The following is a 23,830-nucleotide window of genomic DNA, read 5'->3' on the forward strand; positions in this document are numbered from 1 at the left end:
GACATTGAGTGCTGTTAGGTTATTGAGCTAGGTTTGGGTGGTGGAAATTTTCGCCGGGGGTGAGATGAGTAGGAACTCAGTTTTCAGAGCGTTTAGTTTGAGGTGATTATCGGCCAGCCAAGATTGAGTGTTAATAAGCGTGGAATTCAGATGTTTGATATCTTCCGGGGATTGTAGCTTTAGGTAAAGTTGTGTGTCGTCGGCGTACATATGGAATTGGACATTGGAAGCTTGGAGCAAGGTGGCGAGCGGTTCCATGACGAGGTTGAACAGTGTGGGGGAGAGGGAGGATCCTTGTGGAACACCTAGATCTGCCGGCACAGGTGTAGATAGCACATTGTCGATCTTGAACTTCTGAGACCGGTTGTGAAGGAAGGACGAAAACCATTTGAGAACAGTTCCCGATAGACCCATTCTGGTGGTTAGCAGCTCCAGCAAGTTCTCATGTTTGACCGTGTCAAATGCTGACGAGAGGTCAAGAAGGATGAGGAGGCAGGACTCATTGCGATCAAGAATTTGGAGGGCGTCATCAATTATGTGTGTCATAGCTGTTTCCGTGCTATGTTTCGCTCGGAAGCCTGATTGATGAGGGTTGAGGAGGTCAAATTGGTCAATGTGTTTTGTTAGTTGGAGTTGGACACATTTCTCCAGCAGTTTGGCCAGGGTGGGGATATTGGTGATGGGCCGGTAGTTGTTTAGGTCAGACGGATCAGCTGTAGGTTTCTTGAGTATAGGCGTGACTTGCCCCACCTTGAGGGAGTCTGGAATGAGGCCTTGTTGCAGGGAGCTGTTGATGATTTTGGTCCAGAGAGGGAGGAGCAAGGGGATGAAGTCTTTTGCAGCATTAGCAGGTAGAGGGTCTGTGAGGTGATTAGAGGGCTTCAAGGTGCAGAGCAGTTTGTGTATTGCTTCTTCCGAATAGGTATCGAAGTCCAGCCAAGATGCCTTGTTTTTAGGTTGAGTGTTAGCCATTCTGGTGTGGTTGGGGAATCTGCTTACATCCATGATGAGGTCATTTCTTATGTTGTCAGTCTTTAGCTTAAAGAAAGCAGAGAAGGCTTCACAGTGTGGGGTGTCGCTTGTTGTGCTGTTTGATTGTAAGGGTTGTGTCTTTGTTTGGGTCTTGATTAGATCGAACAGCTTTCTTGGCCTGTTTTTTGCTCGGTCCAACTGGCGGCTAAAGAAGTCCGACTTTGTGCGCTTTATTTTCCTGAAGTAGGCATTTCTCTTGTTCTTAAGCCTTTTTAGGTGCAGTGCTGAAGGGTCCGATCTCCAGGTGCGCTCTGCCATTCGCATAGTACGCCTGTCGTCATTGAGTCTATCATCATACCAGGGGTTAGAAATTTTGGTGGAGGCTCTCTTCAGTTGCAGTGGGGCGACTTCATTGACTATTGTATTCCTAGAGTCAAGGTAGTGGTCGATCAGTGATTGAACATCCGAGGCACCAGAAGGGGGAAGGAGGAGATTGCCGATGTGGGGAGGCAGGGTAGAGGGGTTAAGATTCTTCATGTCCCTTTTCCATGTTTTGGATTTGATTGGTTGAGCCGGGTTAGATTTAACTTTTTCATTGATAAAGAAGGTGATAATGTGGTGATCTGACCAGTCGCAGGGTAGTATCGCCTCCAGTTGTGTAGAGTTCTCTTTGGCAATGATGAGATCGAGTATCGAGCCTTTGTCGTGTGTTGGTCTATCGCATATTTGGGTGAGGTCAAGCGCATTAAGGAAAGTTTTGAGACTATTCACCACTGTGTCTTTCTGATCGTTCCAGTGGAGATTGAAGTCACCCAGGTAGACTTGGGTGGTCTGCCGACCGGCATTGGAAGTGATCGTGTCCATGAGTTGTTGGGTGAATATGAGATTGTCACCGGGCGGGTGATAGATGAGATGTAAAGCACAAACTTGCTTGCCCTCGCTGGTGATGTCGAGGCAGAGGAGTTCACAGGAGGAAAGGGAGGGCGAGGTGACTTTAGTAACGGAGAGGTTGCTCCTAAAAATGCATGCAATTCCCCCGCCCGTCTTGCCAGGAGACCTGTCCAGCCTAATGATGTGATAATTGGGGGGGACTAGTATGTCCATAATCGGGGTAGAGGCTTCAGTAAGCCACGTTTCCGTTAGAATGGCTAGGTCCAGATCCATGGCTGAGACGAGACCAGCGATGTCGGAGGAGTGTCTCTGGGCCGATCTGCAGTTGAGTAGGATACATTTGAGTTTGGGAGAGAGAAGGGTGGTCGAGCTTTCTAGTGTGAGGGGGACTTTTCTGAGGTTGTTAGGGACGGAACCTCTGTTGTTGAGTGTTGGGCGTCTCAGAGGGTTTGTAAGAATTGTGGGTATGGGGATGTGTGTGTTGGATATGTCTTTTACCGGACTTGGGCCATAAGAGCGTAGGAGAGAGCATAGGTCGCGGTCTGACAATGGGTTGAGGACACGGCGGGGGCGGTGGGAGTTATTGCGAACTGGGATAGTCGGCCAGCGCGGGTGTCGTTGGAGGAGAGGGTATGTAGGGAGGGTGCGTCGTTTGTAGGGTAGAGGGATGGTGGGAAGAAGACTGGGCTGTGAGGAGAGAAGGTCTTTGATTGCGTGGACATCTTTTTTGATTTGTAGAATATCCTCTTTGACTTGTTGGAGGGTGGATAAAGTCAGGTCAGGAGGTGCATTGGGGATGGGGTTGGTGGTGAGAGCCATTGGTGAATGGTTGAGTAGTGAGCTGGAGAGCGGGCAGGGTATCGAGGGGGGGGATATACTAGCGTTGTTGGAAGGTTCTGCGGTGCTAATGAGTGGGATGGCATTCAAAGTGTGGGCGTGTTTGTGGGCGAGGGGTGTGGGTGAAGTAGGTGAAGTAGGCGGTGGGTGGGAGGTATAGGTAGTGACGTCAGTGGGAGACGGTGCCGCTGAGTAGAAGAGTGAGTGAAGGCTGAAGACAGTGGGGGAGACAGGAGGGTAGTGAGGGCTGAGAATAGGAGGTGGGAGAGAGGGGGATGCTAAGGTAAGGGAGGCGGTATGTTCTGTATCTTTTATTGGGAGGGTGAGAGTGTCGTGGGTGGGAGTGGGGAGGGAGCTGGGGAGGGAGAGGTGTCCGCCGTGGGGGGGATGAGAGGGGGGGTGGATAAACTCCGAATGGTGGTGAGTTCAGATGGTGGCGTGTTGTGGGTGAGATTTGTTGTGTCAGGTGTGAGAGACTCGTGGATGGGAGTGAGGAGGGAGCTGGGGAGGGAGAGGGGTCTGCCGTGGGGGGGATGGGAGGGGGGGTGGATAAACTCCAAGCGGTGGTGTGTTCAGATGGTGGCGTGTTGTGGGTGGGAGTTGTTATGTCAGGGGGAGAGGGATGGAGGGGGTATGAGTGGGGATAAGAGGGGTCATGTTAGAGGGGCGGCTAGTATATGTGGTGGAGAGATTTGTGACTGTCCTTGGGGAGTGTGGGGCGTTAACAGCAGGTGGGCCATTTACTGGGGTGCTGGGGGTAGAGGTGTTGTAGGTGGGGGCAGCGACGTCAGGGGTGATAGTGCTGGTGGAGTTCTGGGTGGGGGTCTGCCGCTTGGTAAGGTGCTCTTTGAACTTGGGGAACAGGTTGTCTAGTAGTTCCAGGTTCTTGTCCGTGGATTGAATTAGGACAATCCCGTTATTGTAGATAGTAATGGTAGTCCTGCCAGGGAAGAGGTGGGAAGGTGTGATAGAGAGAGTTAGGCCATGAGTTGTTTTCCTGGTGGTGGAGACGGTGAGTAGGGATAGGAACGCTTTTCTCCTTTGGGCTCTGCGTGAGGTGTGGAAGATGATATCAGTATTCAGGGCTCCATTGCCCGGTGAGAAGTAGGTGTCGGCAAAGGGTGTTTCAGGGTGCGACCTCAAGAAGTTATGTTTAGTGGCTTTTTTGGTGAGTGTGGAAGGGTAGTTAATTCTAAAAGTGTGCTTGCCGTTGAGCTCCATTTTAGTAAGGCTGTGATGTTGGGTGTAGGAGATAGGACGACAATAAAAGCTGTCAGCCGCTAGTTACAGGGCAAAGGAATGACACTAGTGAGTGACCAGAAGTATAAGAGGTAGAAGTCAGTGCAATCCAAGAACAAACAGTGCGTAGGTGCAGCTTTCCTAATGTATCCTATATGCGAGGTAGCAGTCAGCTTACACCATGTGCAAAATATGAGAGGTAGAACCATAGAATCATTAGCTATATGGGCTTCTCTTCTACATTGAGTTTGGAACAAAGGCATGTTTATGATTTCATAGTAGAGATTATACAATATTCAGTGGGCTCCCAAATTAGGGTTTGATTTCCAGAGGGACCTTACAATGGCCATCTGGTTGCCCATCTTCATAGAATAGGGCCACATGTAAGAAACTTTCTTGCAGTCAGAAATAGACGATCAGGCCGTTTCCGGCTGCAAATATGCTTTTACGTATGTACAAAATACTAATTGAGATTCGTTATTTGGAAGGGGTGTGTTTAGGGTGTCACTTCCAAATACCAAATCTGAATTGGATGTATGAATGTTTTGCGACCGAATTATGGTCCCAAAACATTCCTATTTTACCGACTCCTTGAAGAAAGGGGTAACCCATTGACAAATGAGAATGGAAAACAAATATTTTTAAGAGTCGGCAGTGGTCCAATGGACCACTGCCTACTCTTTAAAAAAGAAACTGCAAAGTTTCACTTTTTTTATCTAAACACGCCCCTTTTTCCTTGAAGGAAAACGGCTGCATTTTAAATTAAAAAACTGCTTTATTAAACAGCAAACACAAACATGGTGGTCTGCTGTCCTCAGCAAACCATCATTACTTTGATGGCTGTGATTTCTAATAGGTTGTAAATAGCAACCCAACTCATTAATATGCATGAGGTAGGTCTATTTGCGACCCACTAGGAATCGCTAATGAAACTTAAAAGAGTTTCATACATTAGAAATACTGATTTCCTAAATTGCGATTCGTAGAGAATCACAATTAGGAAATTGGTATTCCTAATGTCAGTACATCTGGCCCTTAATTATATTGCTTTGGGTCTTGATCAGTGATTATGGAATTGTCTTAAAATTATATTGTTTTCATCTGTGTATGATGTTAAGTATTCTAATCTATTTTTATTTGTCAAGTACTCCGAGAACCTGGATGGTGGTGATTTACATTTAACAAGTGTTTAATATTACATGCATTTAACTCTCCTTCTACAGCTGATAGGTTTGACAGACTGTGAAGTTTTATAATGCGTAGTAGTACTAGTATTAGTAGTCAGAGGGTCTGAGCCAAGCATGAATCCTGTTCATTACAATGATTCCATGGTTTGTATGTAGTACTCTTGTTGAAAATTACCTTAATCTTCATTGTTCGTGGTGAAAGGGTTGTGATCTCCTTCTGCATTCGGTCAACGATGCCTGGGTACATGGTGGTACCTCCAGATAGTACAACGTTGGCGTACAGGTCCTTACGGATATCAATATCACATTTAGTGATGGACATGCATGTCGTCTGATGGATTCCAGCCATTTCCATTCCTGCCAGGAATCAATGGACAGGTCAGCAAAGGACATAGCGCACCACCACAATAAAAAACATTGCTCCCAACGTTGATTACTTTTCAGTATGAAATAATAACTGGAATTCTGCCCCCTTTAATAACATGTTGTGTACAAATCAATGTCATTTAAATATTATTTATTCCATATTTTTTGTATCAGTGGTCAATTCCTCCCCAAGACAAAATTAACAGTTTTCTCTCTCTAGAACATGATGTTCCCTTTCCAACATAAACGAAATATTGAGTTTTCAAGTTCTCCCCAGTGATGCAGTATCTTTTATAACTAGGCTTTATCCCTGCAATTTCAGACCTACATCATACAGGTATATATGGCACAATAGGGTAGAAGCATTTCAGCTGCGTTATTATTCAATTGCAAACTCTAGCACAAGATGCAACACAGTAGGATTTGTTTTTCTAAAAAGAGTAGTGTATCATCTGTATAAGGTGAATCCCTGACGTCAGTATCACCTACACAGTATGCTGAACGCACGAGGGACATCTAATTTCTTTAAGTACTGTTTCCTGTAGCAATACAAATAACGTAGGAGGTAGTGCTAAACCTGATGCATTATATCCACTTGATTTGTTTACCCTTTCTTTTGGTGTAATTTTGATCCTAGGAAAATTACCTCTCTGACAGCGAAATTCTTAAGGGCTCAAAAAAGTTTACATATCCAGGGATTTCCTTTGCCAAATGACAGAGAAGAAAATCTTGTGCAGAGGGTAATTTGCCAATTTATAATCTCCTGGTTAAGGTGCAAAAGATTATGCTTTTTATTTTGAATATATGACCTTCTGTAAATCACTTGGATTTTGGAAAATAGGAACAATTAGAGGTTTGCCTAATAGATAATGTATTACAATAATGGCATGTGTTCTATGTTTTATTTATAAATCAAGAAGGTGCTGATCCTAAAAAATAGAAAAAGAAAGCTAAGCTGGAACCCTGGGCAATCTATATGATAATTACTTGGTGCCCTCACACATCCGAATGGATGCCATGCTTCATCAAAGGGCGTGCTCCCCGTCGGGCTGGCGTTGCAATATCCTACGGGCCCCTCGAGAGGGCTCTTTATGGGGTATCTTTTCCATTTTCCACCGTAATGATGAGAGTGTGTGTGAAGATGTGAGATGTGTAGGGTGTAGTAAGGATAGTTATAGCATAAAATGAACAAAATTACAACTTTAAAGGATACCAAATGGTTTTATTATGATGGTTTACTTGGTAGGGATACAAACAATGAGAAGGCAGCTATCATAATGTTTCAAAGGAACAAGATAGACTACTGTGTAGTTGTGGTCAATATGTTTCATGCCCAGAGGTCCAGCCGGGTCCATGGTGTAAGGCAGGGCCGGCTTTAACACTGGTGGCACCCTGTGTGACAATGTTTGTTGGCGCCCCCCCAATGACCACCTCTGCCACGAATTCCCTCACTACCACTCTTCAACAGTGCCCCTCAAGTCTCAATCACCACGGTCTCTCGGATTTATTTAGTTTTATAGCACCATTCATACCAATGTAAGGTGTCAGAGCACTTAACATCACACACACATTGCACAGAGACACTCATATATGTGTAAATCAGTGTATAGGAAATGTAACATCAAACAGAACTACAAGGTGTAGTTTAGCAGTAACGTCATCGATACTAGTAGGCAATATAGTTTAAGTTTCCTTATTCTGAAAAAGCACAGATTCAAAATTTAAAATGTAACACTGGGCTTCTTTTTAATCATAAGAATTGACTTCTACCCAAATGAACCCTTTTAGCACGATTAGGATAATGAAAGACTGGGCTAAAAACGTATACCTCTAACATATACCTTGCAGTTTGCATGCAGCTCTTTGATGACAGTAATAGCTCAATGTTCTATATTAAGAGTTTGACATACAAACGACAAGTAACGAAAGGATCCCTCTTACAGAAGCAGTTACCCACCGACATATATTTTCATGATATACACTTTGTCATCTTCATGGTACACGTTCTTAGCAGCAGGCATTTTAACCCTCTGCGCTACCTGTGGATGATTCAAAACTTCCACTAGAGAAACCTCCGTCTCTTTCCAGTAAGAAGTTTAATCACTGGAGTTCTCTTGACGTTTTAATTGATGCCTGAAAATTGCTGGAGGCGGGGAACCCAGTGCTATTAAAATGGTAATATACTTGCAAAAATGACGCTCTCATCCCAAGCCAGCGCCCAGTGCGGTGGCACCGATCGCACCGCCCTAGAGCCGGCCCTGGTTGAAGGGGCCTGACAGATTGATTCCTAAGGGTTGGACAATCATTTATAAATTGATTTTCCTTGTAGGGGAGTAGCCGGAGCCAAACACTCCTCTTACAGTGTAGGGTAAGAATCGCTTAGGTCCAGAAGAAACACCACAGGTCCGTCTGGACCTCTGGGCAGTAAACGGAAAAGATCTCCAATAAAGAGCCCGCTCGCGAGGCCCGTAGGGCATTGTAGCGCCGGCCGAATGAGGAGCACGCCCTTTGATAAAGTATGATATCCATTTGGATGTGTGAGGGCACCAAGTCCAAGTAATTGTCATACAGATTCCCCAGGGTTCCAACCTAGCTTTCCTTTTTCGATTTATTAGGAACAGTAGCTCCTTGATTTATTGATAAGGTTTTAGCAGCATGAGAACTGGACCTTTATTAGTACCCTGGCTCCCCTTGTGCATATAACTATGTTCTATCTAGTCAGTAATGTTGTGATTGGAATTTGAATAGGACGAAAAAGTTTAAATTAAATATTTACTCTGATTTGGCCTTCTAAAAACAAGTTATTTATAGAAAAAGGATACCCGTTATTTATTGATAATCTTAGGTAATCTTAGATACTGTAACTAGGTGTTTTGTACCAAGTAAAAGAGGAGTGATACAGTAAACTGAGATACATTCTAGCCTTTTACAACCCATACGATGGACATAACACAGACAGGGAGCCTCTGATACATGAACATTTCTTAAGTTGAAAAGTGAGTTCAGGTAAAAAAAAGAGTGTGAGCTTCAATGGGAAGATGTTGTTGACTCATATTTTGAGAGTAGTTGGATGAGTGATTGGACCACCTGTATGATATTATCTATTTCTGTAAATGCAGCACACTCCTTATTCTGTAGTAGGGGATCTCTGTGTATAGTCATAATCTTGTGAATAGTCCCGCCCATGTGCGTGGAGCCCGGAGCAATCAAAATAGTCTCTTAAGTTGTCTTCTTCTGCAGTCCTGCATAGACACTTAAGAGAAAATCAAAGAAAAATAATGCAGCCTAAAACTACAAGGCTACATTGGCCAGCGCTTCATCTTGAAGTGAAAAGGATAGCCAAATAATATTACATTTAACACATATTGTGGTCGATTAGGATGGCGGACGGACTTGCGTCCGTCCGCCACCCCCGAGGTGGAGGGACCGACCGCAGGGGCAGCGTTTCACTTTGGCATGCACAACTTGGCAGGCACCGTGTGGTGCCTGCCACCTTGTGCATGCCAAAGCAGGGTGTGCACCCACCACCCCCCAACACCATGGGGGCCCGCAACTGGCCCCCAAACACAAAAGACCACATGCTTTTCCACGACGGAAAAGCATGTTTCCGCCTGCAACCTAATATGGCTGGCGGTGTCTTGCAGACACCGCCACCATATTTGCGTGCATACACCGCGGATCAGTGGCGGACGGACTTGCCGTCCGCCGCTGATCCCACCGGCATCCTAATGTCGCGTTGGGTGTTTGCAATGTCCGCGGCGGTGAATCTGCATCCTCCGGGCCGGCGGTGGCTTCCACCGGCCCAGAGGATGCGGATTCACCGCCAACATAATCGACCCCTTTGTTAGGTTTCACACTCAGAGAAACTCCCCTTCACAAAAATCCTTTGTAAAGATAGAGAGGAAGGGTTGGACAGACAAGTCCCATAGGCTGGCATTACGTGTCTGGAAAAAGGATACCGTGCCTTTAAGGAACTCTCCAGAGACCCTCGGTATCCCAGGATGCACAGCCAAAGGCCTTTTACTTTCAGTTCTTTTTTCCGGCTCCTGCTAGCAGGGCCCTGGAGCACTGAGCTCTACCTTTTTTGGAATAACTTACATTTTTGGAGCTTTTCCAGTGTTTTGAGTGTTTAACTCGACATCTGGGGTCTTCCTCTTCCAGTTGCTGTGTTTTTCACCCAGTTTTACTACCTCTTTATTGTTGAAATGCCAGCTTTATTCGACAAGTGCCCTGAGTGTGGTAGGAAGAAGGCTAAATATGACCCCCACAGAGTGTGCATACTCTGTCTCCCTCCTACCCATGTCCCTGACTCCTGTGATATCTGTCACTCTTTCTCCAGGAGGACCCTGCGTGACAGGGAGAAGATTCGTCTCCAAGGCCTGGAGCAGAGGAGACATCAGGAACCAGGTGGGACTTCTGGGCATGGAGGGACTCTGTCTTCGTCCTCTGCCCATGCATCGACCTCTGGGGGGCTCCCCAGTCAAGAAAAGGCCCAGAAAAGGCACCGTCCCGGCGTCGAGAGGTATGAATACCATCTGCTCCCCGTCGACCCAGGGCTCTGGGTCGAAGCAACGTCGACGTTCGGCGTCGAGGGGTAGGACGTCAAGACCTCGGACGAGATCAACATCAAGGACAACACTGGCGTCGACACACCATTGACGTCGTGATGTGTCCCGAAGAAGCAGGCGCTCGCCGTCGAGGCGACACAGCCGTTCACCATCAACGTCAACAAGACATTCGACGTCAAGGAGAGAAAAATCAACGTCAAGGCGAGGACGTTCGACATCGAGGAGTTCATAGACGTCGAGAAGATCGACGTCGAGAAGAGCAACGTCAAAGAGGTCGACGTCGAGGAAGGATAAGTCAATGTCAAGGAGGAAGTCAAGCGCCAGGACAGTGTCTAGTGCCTCTGTGGTGAGCGTTTCCTCATCATCGGCGAGTCCCCGGTCGAGGCGGCACCGGCGCTCGTCCTCAGAGAGGTCTGCTTCCAGAGCATCCTCCCCGAGGCCTGCTCGTAAGAAGAGGAGAGCTCGTAGGTCACCGGACTCGGATTATTCCCGGACCTATTCGGCTTCAAGGCCCAGGACGCCTACACCTCCTGCTCTTCCACAGCAGATTCCTCTACCGCCTCCTCCTCCACCACCTCCTCCTCCGCCACTGCCTCGGCCTCCACAACCTTTGGTTCCGGCTCAGCCTCTTCCTTTGCCGCAACCTTCTGTGCCGGTGATTCAGACAAGGCCCAGAAAACCGAGGTCCAGAGGGAGACATCGCTCTTGCAGTGGACGTAGATCCTCAACGAGGTCTCGTCATTGTCGAAGGAGGGACAGGTCACGGTCCAGATACACGGACTCGTCTAGTGACAGGAGAAACTCTCCCACTTTATCGGACTCTCCCCCTACGAGAATGTCACCAGTGGATGACATTGTGACTTTCCAGGATGTGCTGCTGAGGGGGGCAGCAAAGCTAGGGATCACACTGACGGTACCCACTCCTTCCACCTCTGTGATCTTTGAAACATTGCAGTGCAGGCATCTCTCTCGCCCCTTGCTGCCTTTGGTTCCAGGACTAGAGGAACCGGCCATAGAGCTGTTTCTGACACCGGCCTCGGTGAAGTCGGCGCCATTACGGCTCCAGAAGAAATACAGGCCTCCGGACTCGGATCCGGCATTTTTAAGATCAGACCCGGTACCGGATTCTGTTGTTGTGACAGCGGCCAAGAAGCAGCATTCTACGGCCACTTCATCTACGGTCCCTTCTGACAAAGACAACCGTCTAAGCCCTGAGGAGTTACTTCCCCCTCGTCTGTTACCCGCTCCGGTGGGGGGAAGCATACAGAATTACTTGGCAGAGTGCAGAAAAATGACTCAGGACAAGTGTAAATGTGTAAATGTGTAAATGTGTTGTATTTGTAAAGCGCACGGCTGCCCACGCGACGGGTCGTCCCGGCGCTGCACTTATACCGCTGTGGAACCCTTCCTGTACAAAAGGGGGTGGTGATGGACGGAGCATCTGAATCAATCAAACACTCACACTCAGTCAAAAGATCTGGGTTTAATCCATCACCGTTCTTTAGCCCACTCTGCCACCCCAGTTCAGACATGGCTATATGCAAATCAGTCTGACCCTGTGCCTCATGGGAACAGTCCAGCCCGAACTGCCAAGCCATGCCTTCCCTGGACCGGAAACAAGCTTCCGAGGACCAGTTTCTAGCATGCCAGCCGTCTTCAGCCCGGCTTGCTTGAATCCAGTGGCAAAGTGAGCAAGGGACTCACGTCTGAGCATACCCTGCCACACTTATGGCGGCCAAAAGCGGTACAAAAGGGGGTGGTGATGGACGGAGCATCTGAATCAATCAAACACTCACACCCAGTCAAAAGATCTGGGTTTAATCCATCACCGTTCTTTAGCCCACTCTGCCACCCCAGTTCAGACATGGCTATATGCAAATCAGTCTGACCCTGTGCCTCATGGGAACAGTCCAGCCCGAACTGCCAAGCCATGCCTTCCCTGGACCGGAAACAAGCTTCCGAGGACCGGTTTCTGGCATTCCAGCCGTCTTCAGCCCGGCTTGCTTGAATCCAGTGGCAAAGTGAGCAAGGGACTCACGTCTGAGCATACCCTGCCACACTTATGGCGGCCAAAAGCGGTACAAAAGGGGGTGGTGATGGACGGAACCCTTCCTGGCTTTTCCATGTGAAATGTCCACTCCTGGGCACCCCCAAGGTGAAGCCAGGCCTCCAAGCGCTGCTGGGGCCGTTGTGGAGATTAAGCAAGCTATTGCCCAGAGTCACGGAGTGGGACCCATGATTAGACTAGGCACCGAGGCGAGAATGATCAGGTCCGGGGAGATTGAGTCCAAGAGCCGCCGAGGCGGGAATTGAACCCTGGTCCCGGGCCAGACCTCTGCATCAGGGTCTACCGCTCTAACCATTGAGGGTGCTAAATATTGTTTGCAATGGATAGTCTTCGGTTTGTCAGCCCTCCTCCAGCTATTCCACCGGTTTGTTCGTAATTCCAGCTGCGCGAACTTCAAGCGGAGGCCGATACCCTGACAAGAAAAAAGGGCGCTAGAAGACGTCCCTCTGTCTCAAAGGGGAAAAGGTCCATACTCAAGGTTCTTTCTGGTACGCAAAAAGGACAAAAACAAGTTCAGGCCCATTCTGGATTTGCGACAAGCAAAAAAATGGATTTGCAGGGAGAAATTTTGCATGCTGTCCTTGCACCAGATTTATCCTCAGCTGCAACATGGAGACTGGCTTTGCGCAATAGACCTTCAAGATGCGTACTTCCGTGTGCCCATTGCATGGTAACACCGGAAGTTCCTGCGCTTCCTGATTGGCACCAATCACTATCAATACACCGTACTACCGTTTGGACTGAAGTCTGCATCCAGGACTTTTTCAAAATGCATGGCAGTGGTGGCAGCGCACCTGAGAAAGAACAAGGTGTTTGTCTACCCGTACCTGGACGACTGGTTGATCAAAGCCTCCACCTTCCTGGAAGCGCAATTGCATTTCAACAGGACGGCCGTTCTGTTGAACCAGCTGGGGTTGCACATCAACATGTCCAAGTCCGTCCCGACTCCTGTTCAGTACCTGCAGTACTTGGGAGCCTCCATCAATACTCTCAGAGCAAGCGTGTGTCCTTCGGAGGAGCGACGCTTATCGATCCTTCGGAAGGCTCAGGCTCTCATGTCCGTTCCATCAACAATAGTGAGGACGGTGTCTTCACTTCTGGGGTCAATGGCCTCTTGCATCTCCCTCACACCAAATGCACGCCTCCACATGAGACCGCTGCAGGAATGTCTGGAGGATCAATGGGACCAGAAACGAGGGAGCTGGGACGACAGGATCCAACTGTCTCTACATGGTCAACAGTCCCTGAGATGGTGGTGTTCAGTAGAGAATCCCCTCAAGGGGGTTCCGTTCCACAAGGACAGTCCCACACAGACTATTGTGACGGATGCTTCTTTCCACGGCTGGGTAGCGCATTCAGACCATCTACAGATCCAAGGAACGTGGTCCCAGGCGGAGTCCACGTACCACATCAATTTTCTGGAACTCAGAGCTGTTCATTTGGTGCTGAAAGCCTTTCATGCGTCCTTCCAGACCAACTCCCTACTTGTACAGACGGATAATATGACCACAATGTATTACCTCAACAAGCAGGGGGGCTTGAGATCGCCCACACTGTCACAAGAAGCACAGGTGATCCGGCACTGGCTGCTACCCAGAGGACTGACGGCGACGGCTACCCATCTACCATTTGTGCAGAATGCTCAGGCGGACGCACTCAGCAGACTGGTCCAGGAAAACCACGAGTGGGTCCTACACGACAAAGTGCTAGGAAACATCTTCGAAAGATGGGGCACTCCAGAAATAGATCTGTTCGCCACTGCAGAAAACAAAAAATGCAGAGTCTTCACCTCCAGGTTTTACCAACCGGGGACTCTGGGGAGTGCGCTATGGATCAGCTGGTGGAACAGCTTTCTGTACGCTTTTCCACCTATTCCCCTGATTCCGGCAGTACTCATCAAGCTGTCTCAGTCCAGAGCACGAATGAACCTCATCGCTCCAGAGTGGCCTCGACAGTGGTGGTTCACGGACCTGCTCCACTGGTCTCTCCAACCCCATCTGTGGCTTCCATGTCGGCCTGACCTTCTCACGAAGTTCGGGGGCCAGATGGTGCACCCCAACCTCTCATCATTGAGGTTGTCGGCATGCCTCCTGAGATAGTACAGTATAGAATTTGAACTTGCCTGATAATTGCATGGAAATACTCAAGGGGGCTAAGAGACCTTCAACAATGACTTCCTATGCCTACAAGTGGAAGAGGTACTGCATCTGGTGCACGTCCAAGAACTATGATCCTACCTCCTTCAAGGAAGATGTCATCCTTCCAAACCTCTTGCATTTAGTTCAATCTGGCCTTAATTTTCATTCTATTAAGGTTCACCTCGCAGCATTAACTGCATACAGGAATTGCCCTTCACAAACATCCTTCTTCCAGATTCCTGTAATTAAAGATTTTTTGGAAGGATTGAAGAAAGTATTGCCCCCTGTTTGGCGTCCGTCGCTTTCATTGGAGCTGAATGTGGTGCTGTCCAGCTTGATGAAGGAGCCTTTTGAGCCTATTCATAAGGCTTCTCTACAGCATTTATCCTGGAAGGCGGCTTTCCTTGTGGCTATAACATCAGCCCGCAGAGTGAGTGAGATTCAGGCTCTGTGTTGTCAAGAGCGGTATACAGTGTTTCATGCTTCCAAAGTTGTCATGAGGACTCACCCTAAGTTCCTTCCCAAAGTAATTTCTGATTTCCATGTTAATCAGATGAAAACTTTACCTACGTTTTTTCAACATCCTTCCTCTCCGGCGGAGAGGTCCCTTCATTCCCTGGATGTAAGAAGGGTGTTGAAATTCTACTTAGATAAGACCAAGGATATTCGTAGGTCAGACCAATTGTTTGTCAATTATGGTTCAGTCAGGACTGGTCTTGCCACCTCTAAACAGTCCATTTCTCGGTGGATTGTGTCCTGTATCCAGTTATGTTACCAAAAGGCTAACAAGACCTTAGGGGGTAAGCCTAAGGCTCATTCCACCAGGGGCAAAGCGGCTACAACAGCTTTGCTAGGTAATGTTCCCATTGCAGATATCTGTAGGGCTGCCACTTGGAAGTCGGTCACTACCTTTGCCAAACACTACTGCCTGGACTCTGATGCCAGGGCAGACGCTCAGGTTGGGCAGGCTTCGTTGAGAAATCTGTTTGCACAGTAATGGTTGTGTCTGTTTCCTCCACCGCTGGTTTAGTTGTTGGGATGGGCTTGCCAATCTATTCACAAGATTATGACTATACACAGAGATACCCTACTACAGAATGAGTAGTTTCTTACCTGTAACTCCAGTTATGTAGTAGGGGTATTTCTGTTATAGTCATAAGCACCCGTCCTCCTCCCCTGTGGATGAACAGATAATGTACTGTATGCTACAGGCCTGGCTTTATACACCTTCAAAAAGAACTGAAAGTAAAAGGCCTTTGGCTGTGCATCCTGGGATACCGAGGGTCTCTGGAGAGTTCCTTAAAGGCACGGTATCCCTTTTCCAGACACATAATGGCAGCCTATGGGGCTTGTCTGTCCAACCCTTCCTCTCTATCATTACAAAGGATTTTTGTGAAGGGGAGTTTCTCTGAGTCTGAAACCTAACAAAGTGTGTTAAATTTAATATTATTTGGCTATCCTTTTCACTTCAAGATGAAGTGCTGGCCAATGTAGACTTGTAGTTTTAGGCTACATTATTTGTCTTTTATTTTCTCTTAAGTGTCTATGGAGGACTGCAGAAGAAGACAACTTAAGAGACTATTTTGATTGTTCCGGGGTCCACACACATTGGCGGGACTATTCACAAGATTATGACTATAACAGAGATACCCCTACTACAGAACTGGAGTTACAGGTAAGAAACTACTCCTTCTTCCTTATGAACTAATTATTGAGGTCTGTGAGCCTTTAAGCAAAACTTAACCAAAAACTCCAGGTTCTCTGGCATTGTAATTTACATGGTGTCAAGGTGGCTCATATGTTGCTTGACTTTGAGCTGATCCACAATAACTGGCTTAGAGAGTGGCAATCAGTCTTCAGAATTATGTGAATTTTGTAATTAACGGGTAGATCATAATATTTGGTGGTTGGAGCTATCCTCAACAATTAAATTGTTCTATTTGGCAATTATTATTTCATACCCAAGTCACTGGAGCCTTATGGTAAATAATTTCAAACACGATAAAAACAAAATTATTAATGTTGTTTGATGAAGCAATACATAACAAAGCCAGAGACTAGAATAAGAATGCAAATAGAGTCAAGTGCCTAGAAGAAATTCCACCCAGTAGTATTCTGTGTGCGCTCCTTCAAGAAGGACGCCTAGGATTGCATTGGTATGATCCCTATATTATGACCAATATGGTTCTGTAGTGGCGGGTTCTTCTACGCTCTCATTTTGCTGCCCTGTCTTTCTTTCTTGTCTACAGACCACAGACTACTTCTCTATTACTAGTTTTAGGATTGATTACGACTGTAGATATCTGTTTAGCATTGAATAAGGATTATAGGTTTATAAAACTGTCACAAGAATATTAGGGTTGGCGAAACTTGCAGTTTCACTCTGCAGAATTTTGCCAACGGGTGGAAAATATCCTGAGGGTGCTGCAATTTAGCGTCAGTAGTGCGAGCAATGCCGAAAATCAGCACAAACTGCACCTTGCTTTGCGCAAAAACGTGCGCCCATTCGAGTCGGTTTTTCTCCACTCAAATAAAAAATCTACTTGAGTGGCAGCAAATCTACTCAAATGGCAGCCCTCTGATCATGAATGCCCGTGACCACCCAGGTTAGAAAATCGTGTTAGGAGACGCCAAATCTCACTCGCCAGCTCCAATATTTGAGCCTCACAGGAAACAAAATCAGCCACGTGGCGATTGGCGGAATATGGCTAGAGTAACGCGGAGAGGTCAAAAGTCCGCAGGCGGAAAATAATTTTTCACCCACCCCTAAAGAATATAAGACACAGATCCCATATTGAGTCATGGAAAGAGGGCTTGAGCGCCTATGGAATATGAAAGCATACAGTTTAACTAAATAATTAGGAGTTTTTATCATTCTCTTGGTATGTCTTTTGCAGTACATGCAACTCTATGTAGCGAATGAAACCCTTGTCATATATGGACTTTGGGGAAAAACTGAAAATACAGACGACATAAGGAATCCACAGGCGAGTGGAGAACTTCTCATCTTTGTAGGCTCACTAGAAGATCTTGCCGGAATAAGTCATGTTTTTTCAGAAATAATGTGTAAAAAATAGCACATCTCTTTTAACTGTTTTAATCAGCAACATGTTAGTAGTGGAAATGGAACAGATGGTCATTGCTTGAGGTGAGTTGCCTGAGGTTAGGGCTACAACAGTATGCAGATTTTTAATAGCTTTAGGGTTCTTTCGGTTACATTGATGGCTATCCAATGTCTCTCCTCCCACTGATACTGGTTACTTAGGATTAATACAGAAAATACACATTTTAACTTTTTTTGCCAGTTGTTAACATGTTGTTAACAACTGGCATGTTGTTAACATGTCTCTTTTGCCTCACTCAGAAAGGAGGACTGTGTTATTTGGGAAGGAGAGCATAGTTATCAGTCTCCTCTGGTCTTCTCAGTGGAGACATACTACACATACATACACCTAGACATTATGGCCTCCACTCATTGACGTTTATATGGTCACATCACTCTTTCTGCAATACCATACCGCCTATTAAATTTAGCAGTGGGTTTTACAACAGATTAGCTGGCCTGAAAGATGCAGTGAAAATGTACTTTATGTGTTTTTGTATAACATTTCCATAAAAATTATGTTTGTTAGGCATCTTTCATACCGAGAGATGGTAGAAGAAAAAGAGCCCATATAGTGAGTACATAGGATCCTCTGAGAATAAGGATAAAGAGATGCAAGGTGTGCTTCAGAGTCCTCTGATCTACCTGTACGTGCAATGCTATGGGATTTGTAGAGCGCATGGCGACCCGAAGGCATCCCAGTGCTAGTAAGTAGAGGATGCACAACAAGACAGACATCAGTAGCCGTCTGAGAGGGCTTTACGAATATGCAGCTCAGTGTCTAAAGTCCTGATGGCCAAGGAGAGATTGTTCCAGAGCTTAGCTACATTTAAGCTAACGGAGCATCCTTTTCTGGCCCTTTTAACTGCAGGAACGGTGACCAAATGCAGGTTGGAGGAACAGTGTTCCCTTTTGGGAACATACTGGTAACAAGCTTTTGAAGGATGGGAGGACCTTTCTCATGAAGGGCTCCATGGGCAATGCACAGGGACTTCTATTTAATTCTTTGAGCAATGGGGAGCCAGTGAAGAGAGCATACGATGTACCTTCTCTTAGTATTGTCTAGCTCTGATTGAACTCACCTCTTCATCCTACCCATTTTTTTACAATTGAAAACCATTTGTCTGCCAGCATTATGCCCTACGGTTTAAATTCCGCTGATGCACACAAACTACCAAAACGGATAAAATGTGTTTTACATTCTACTCTCAGAGAGTTTTATCATTCACAAAATAAACTAATTAAAATTAATTTGCTGATTTCAGATGTTTTACATGTTGCCAAGATGTCTCTTATAAAGTCCCCGGCTCACTGTCATATAGAGCACAGAAGTTAAAGTATAATTTGTGTTAGTATTCAAGTAACGGTAACACATACAATTGGATTTATGATGCAGTAATTGGAGTACCTTAGCTCCATTCCTTGTGGACTCAAATAGTCCGGACAACCTGTAAGCAGAAGCAATTCTAAATGTAGAATATAAGGAGTATCTCTTTATTAGGTGTTTAGCTGTTTCAATCGCAGGCAAAAAACAACAGCAGAGCCCTTCATCAGGCGCAGTGAATCTAGGCATGTCCAAGGTGCAGATTGAACCACACTTCTGTGCTAGGATAGGTGAGATTATTTTATGGAAGTTACAGATATTTGTAATTTAGTTGGTGGAGTGGGATTGGAAAGTAGGATGCTCGAGCCATGGGGTTGTGAAGGTGTGAATAGTAACTTATAAGAGTGGTTCTTTGCTAGACTCCTTGTAGAATGTAGTCCCAAAGGCATGTTTACACTTGACTCCCTACAGCCTATTCCTTCATCTTTCATCATCAGACATACGTTGTACGGGATTGAGATCTGGAAGGTTTGTAACACTGGTGCCTATCATGGACCTTCTGCATCGCCAGGAGTTACAATAGCTGCCACTATTTCCACATCTTTTACTCTGAGGCATGGGAAGCAGTAACACAGAGTTTGGCAGGCAGTGTGCAGCAAACACAAGGAATAAGGTAGAAAAAGGGTGACAAAGGAAATTTAGGACAGTGGCATTAGACAGGACTTCAGACAGAGTACGAGAAAGCAACAAAGTAGATGTAACCGATAAGTACAGGTTGTAAAAGGCCAGAAGACAGACGCTGGTAGGGAGATGTTGGTAGAGGCTCCCTGTGTAGCAGGTAGACAGAAAATAATGTATTGCAGAATTCAGGCAAGCTGAACAAGGTAGATAGAAGCAAAAAGGAAAGGCTGTAGCAGGCTCATCTTTAGAGGGTGGTGCTTAAGACGGCCAGAAAGAGGTTTGCCAGCAAAGGTGTGAAGACTCAAACATAGGAGAGGACAGAAGCACAGTGAGCAGGTTGAGGATCGAGGGCAGAACAACAGGTCAGGACTCAACAATGTATTAAGTCGTTGTCACTCTTGTTAGTGGTGGGAAATCGCATTTTCATGAACATGTTGTGCATTGGAGTCTGGTGTTGGAGCTGTGAACCTCCCCCCCCCACCCAATTAGGCAGACAGGTGTATCAGCCGTGGGCACTGTGTTTCCATACTATATGCTTCATCCTTTCAACCACCCTAATTTCCCACCAATCCTCTGATACCACCCCTTAATCCTTCTGTCATGGCGAAGCCCAACTCTTTGCACTGTCACCACCACACTTTTCCTATCCGGTAGATGCATTTACTGTAAACATTGTCCAGAATTTTGCAGATAGAAGCAAATATTCACTATTTAGGAATATTAATGAATATCTCATAATGCGGAACAAAAGTTCCATGATCAATCCTGCAGTCACATTATCATATAATAGTAAGATAATTGATATTGACTCACCCAGGATGGATGGCTGGAAAAGCGCCTCTGGGGACCTGAACCTTTCATTGCCAATAGTGATCACCTGACCATCTGGCAACTCATACCTTTTCTCTAGTGAGGATGAGGAGGCAGCAGTCATAATTTCCTGATCAAAGTTTAGAGCAACATAACAGAGCTTCTCTTTAATATCACGCACAATTTCCCTTTCAGCTGTGGTAACAAAGTTGTAGTTCCTCTCAGTCAGGATCTTCATGAAGTAGTCTGTCAGGTCACGACCAGCCAAGTCAAGACGCAGAATGGCATGAGGCAGAGCATAACCTTCATAGATGGGCACAGTGTGGGTGACACCATCACCGGAATCCATCACAATACCAGTGGTACGACCAGAAGCATACAGGGACAGGACAGCTTGAATGCTCACCTACATAGCGGGTGTGTTGAAGGTCTCAAACATGATCTGGAAAAGAAAAGTTGTACAATGCAATGAGAGAACAAAGAATGGTGCAAACGTTGACGTTGGTTGACAGATAATGGTTGTGTTAGCCATCAGAAAAAGCTGTTGTTTCATTAGCTATTTGAACTAATGTTCACACTGTTTATAGCATTTCCAGAAATATCATATAGATAAATGCAAGATTTTAGCCAGTAGAGAGTAAATAATATGGAGTCCTATTGCAATCAACCACATATGGTAGCCTTTAAGGCACTTAATGTGGATGGGAGGTCAGGGAGAAACATCTTGATTATTATGGGAAAAACAGGATTTGCAAGGTCCCTCAAAATTCCAGAGATGTGGAAAATGCCATGGGAATACACTTGTGACACAAAGCCTATCATTTTCACAATATTTTATGATTGCACCAAAATGTTTTCTAGCTCAGTCTGAAAATTGCATTTTCTAGTCCAGACAGTAAGACACTAGGGGCCCGATGTAGGCAATAGGGAAATACCGATTCTTAAATACCGAATTTTACTGATTCGGTATTTAGAAATCGGTATTTCATATGTAGGTAATAATTCGGCAAAAAATACCGAATCGTTAATATTCCTTATTATTGAATCGGTAATACCGATTCGGTAATAAGGAATCACCTACCCATTCATTCCTATGGGATTGGAGGCCCATAGGAATGAATGCGAAGAAATTCGGTATTAGCGAATCGGTTTTACTGATTCGGTAATCGCGGGAGGTATTTCAAGGGTGCCAGGGTGTCCAAAGGACACCCTCTGGCACCCCTGAAATGTGCATGTGTGCACATGTGGCGCACGTACAAGCCCTAAGGGCATGGATATGTGTCACATGGAAAACTTCAAAAAGCAAAAAAGTGCTTTGTGAAAGGAAATCGCTATTTACCCCCAACTTGGAGTTGGTGGTAAATAGCGACTCCTTAAGGCTGAGGTGCACTGTTTTAAGTGCTACCTAAATTGTATTTAAGCAATCGGTATTACCGATTCCTTAATACCGAATCCTCCCTACATCTCAAATGCGTAAATACCGGTCGGTAGCGGTGAAATTTAATGAATTTCACTGTTACCGACCGTTATTGGGCCACCTACATATGGCCCTAGATTACGTTAAAAAAACAGTTCTATTATTTTAAGTGTAAATGAGAAATAAATAGAGCAGTAAAGGTATCCTCTTTCCACATGTTGGAGAACGCATTGGTTTTATTACAAATCTGATCTCTGAATGTTCATGCTTACAAATAATGATTGCAAAAAACACAGTTGAATGACAGAATGTAGAACAATGTCATACATTCACCCCAGTACAAGGATCTGGGCCTAAATCCATAGTTTTTTTGCACTCCACACCACCCTGGGTTAGACACTGGCTATATGCAAATCAGCTCTGACCCTGTGCCTCATGGGAACAGTCCAGTCCGAACTACCAAGCCATGTCTTTCCCAGACCGGAATCAAGCATCCAAGGACCGGTTTCTGGCTATCAGCCTTCATCAGCCTGGATAGCTTGACTCCAGTGGTGTGGAGAGCCTGGGACTCACGTCTGAGCATACCCAGCCCACTCGGGGTGAAAATTGCAAAAAACACAGTTGATGGACAGAATGTAGAACAATGTCATACATTCACCCCAGTACAAGGATCTGGGCCTAAATCCATCGTTTGGCATCATATGCTTTGTATTTTACTTAGCCCTCATTGGCCTGACTTAGACTTTGGTGGACAGAGTAGTTCACTACAAACCTGGTGGGGTACCATGTCAGCCTAACCATCGTTCCACCAGCTCTATTATAAGGGACTGTCAGAGTGCAGATATCGGGCCTCCTGTCCTATTTAGTGCGAATAGTTTAATGCATTTTTAGGTTTCGCCTAGCGAAGGCTGCGCTTGCGCAGCTCTCGCTGGGAGAAAACTGATGTTTCAGAGAGTGGGGCTTGAACCCGCCCCTCTTCTCCATTGGCTGGCTTCCTAAACGGAGGCCAGCCATTGGAGGAGAGGGGCATCACTCCGTTCAAACCCCGTCTTTTTGGGATTCGGGGTGAGTTTTTAACTTTCTTTCTCTTTTCTTTCTCTCCTCTTCCCATTGGCTGGAATTTTACCTTCCAGCCAATGGGAAGAGGAGAGAAACAAAAACACGCCCCGAATCCCAAAATGAGGCTGCTTTACTCCGAGGCATTTCTGCATCGCCTCGGAGAAACATGGTGGTGTTCAGGGACACCCTCTCTCTCGCCGAGGTCCCAGTCTATTCCTCATGTAATGTACCTTTTGCTACCTCTTGTATTTTGTTTGCTCACAATTGTCACATATTATTGCACCACACTTCCTTCCCACTTCCTCCTCCCCCCACCCCCTCTCTCCTCGTTTGTCCACAGCCCTCCGCTTCCTGTGCACTCCGTGGCACACTGTCGCCTCCCTGGCACAGCTTCCACCGGTCACCGAAGTGGAAATTGTTGCGAGTACTTCCCCTCTCGCTGTTGCCGGGCGCAAAGGGGTTAAATCTTGGGGCAGTGAGGAAGTGCGGATCGCAGCGATGTGAAAATGGTCACCTGGCAGCCACCAACCTGTTAGCTCCATTTAAAAGCGCGTCAAAGTTCGCAGTCATTTAAGGACTAGCTTGGATTGCACTGAGCTTTTAAATTTCCTGCCAACTAAACGAGATGAAACATAGGAAACAGAATTGAGGAAGTAGAGGTATAGAGACAATCACTGTCTGGTTTAACTATGGTGGGTTTGGAAAGAGAAGAAAGACTAATGAAGAGATAGGGGCCATCTTGGAGCGGAGATGGTTTGTAGTCCTGGAATTACAGTAACTGGAGAAAATCACAAGCATCTATTCCTACGGCGAAATAAAATAATAACTGGGATTCGATCATATGTTAAATTAAAGATGCAGGTGCCTGGTGCGCAGAATAGTCGCTGTCGCGAAGCACAGTAAAACTGGCTGGTCGGGTGCTAGAACGAAAAGCTTTATATTACTTCACTAATTTTCTTGTTGTCATTAGCAAGGTAGTTCCAGACATCTCCATAGAAGACCGACTACTGTGCATGAGGTTAGCCTAGGGTTGTTGTATACAGCCACGAATAGTGGGCGTGGCGAATTGTCCTGAGCTGCAGGAAGAATAACCTCGTCCGCGGACTAAAGCAAATCCTTTTGATTACAAACAAGCTGTCCTCAGTTTCGGAACCATGGAGGCTACAGACA

The 23,830-nt window shown here is 46.1% G+C and overlaps 1 long non-coding RNA gene and 1 pseudogene across 1 annotated transcript in view; one reads left to right on the plus strand and one right to left on the minus strand.

The window, feature by feature from the left end:
* LOC144786080 (uncharacterized) overlaps window positions 1-23,830 on the plus strand; it is a 367,986-nt gene that overhangs the window by 231,512 nt on the left and 112,644 nt on the right. The gene's annotated exons all lie outside the window — the stretch shown is intronic.
* The window catches only part of LOC144785205 (actin, cytoplasmic 2-like), a 115,947-nt pseudogene that overhangs the window by 53,547 nt on the left and 38,570 nt on the right, over window positions 1-23,830 (minus strand).

This window comes from Lissotriton helveticus, chromosome 10, assembly GCF_964261635.1.
Source record: "Lissotriton helveticus chromosome 10, aLisHel1.1, whole genome shotgun sequence".
In the NCBI taxonomy this organism is placed as follows: Eukaryota; Metazoa; Chordata; class Amphibia; order Caudata; family Salamandridae; genus Lissotriton; species Lissotriton helveticus.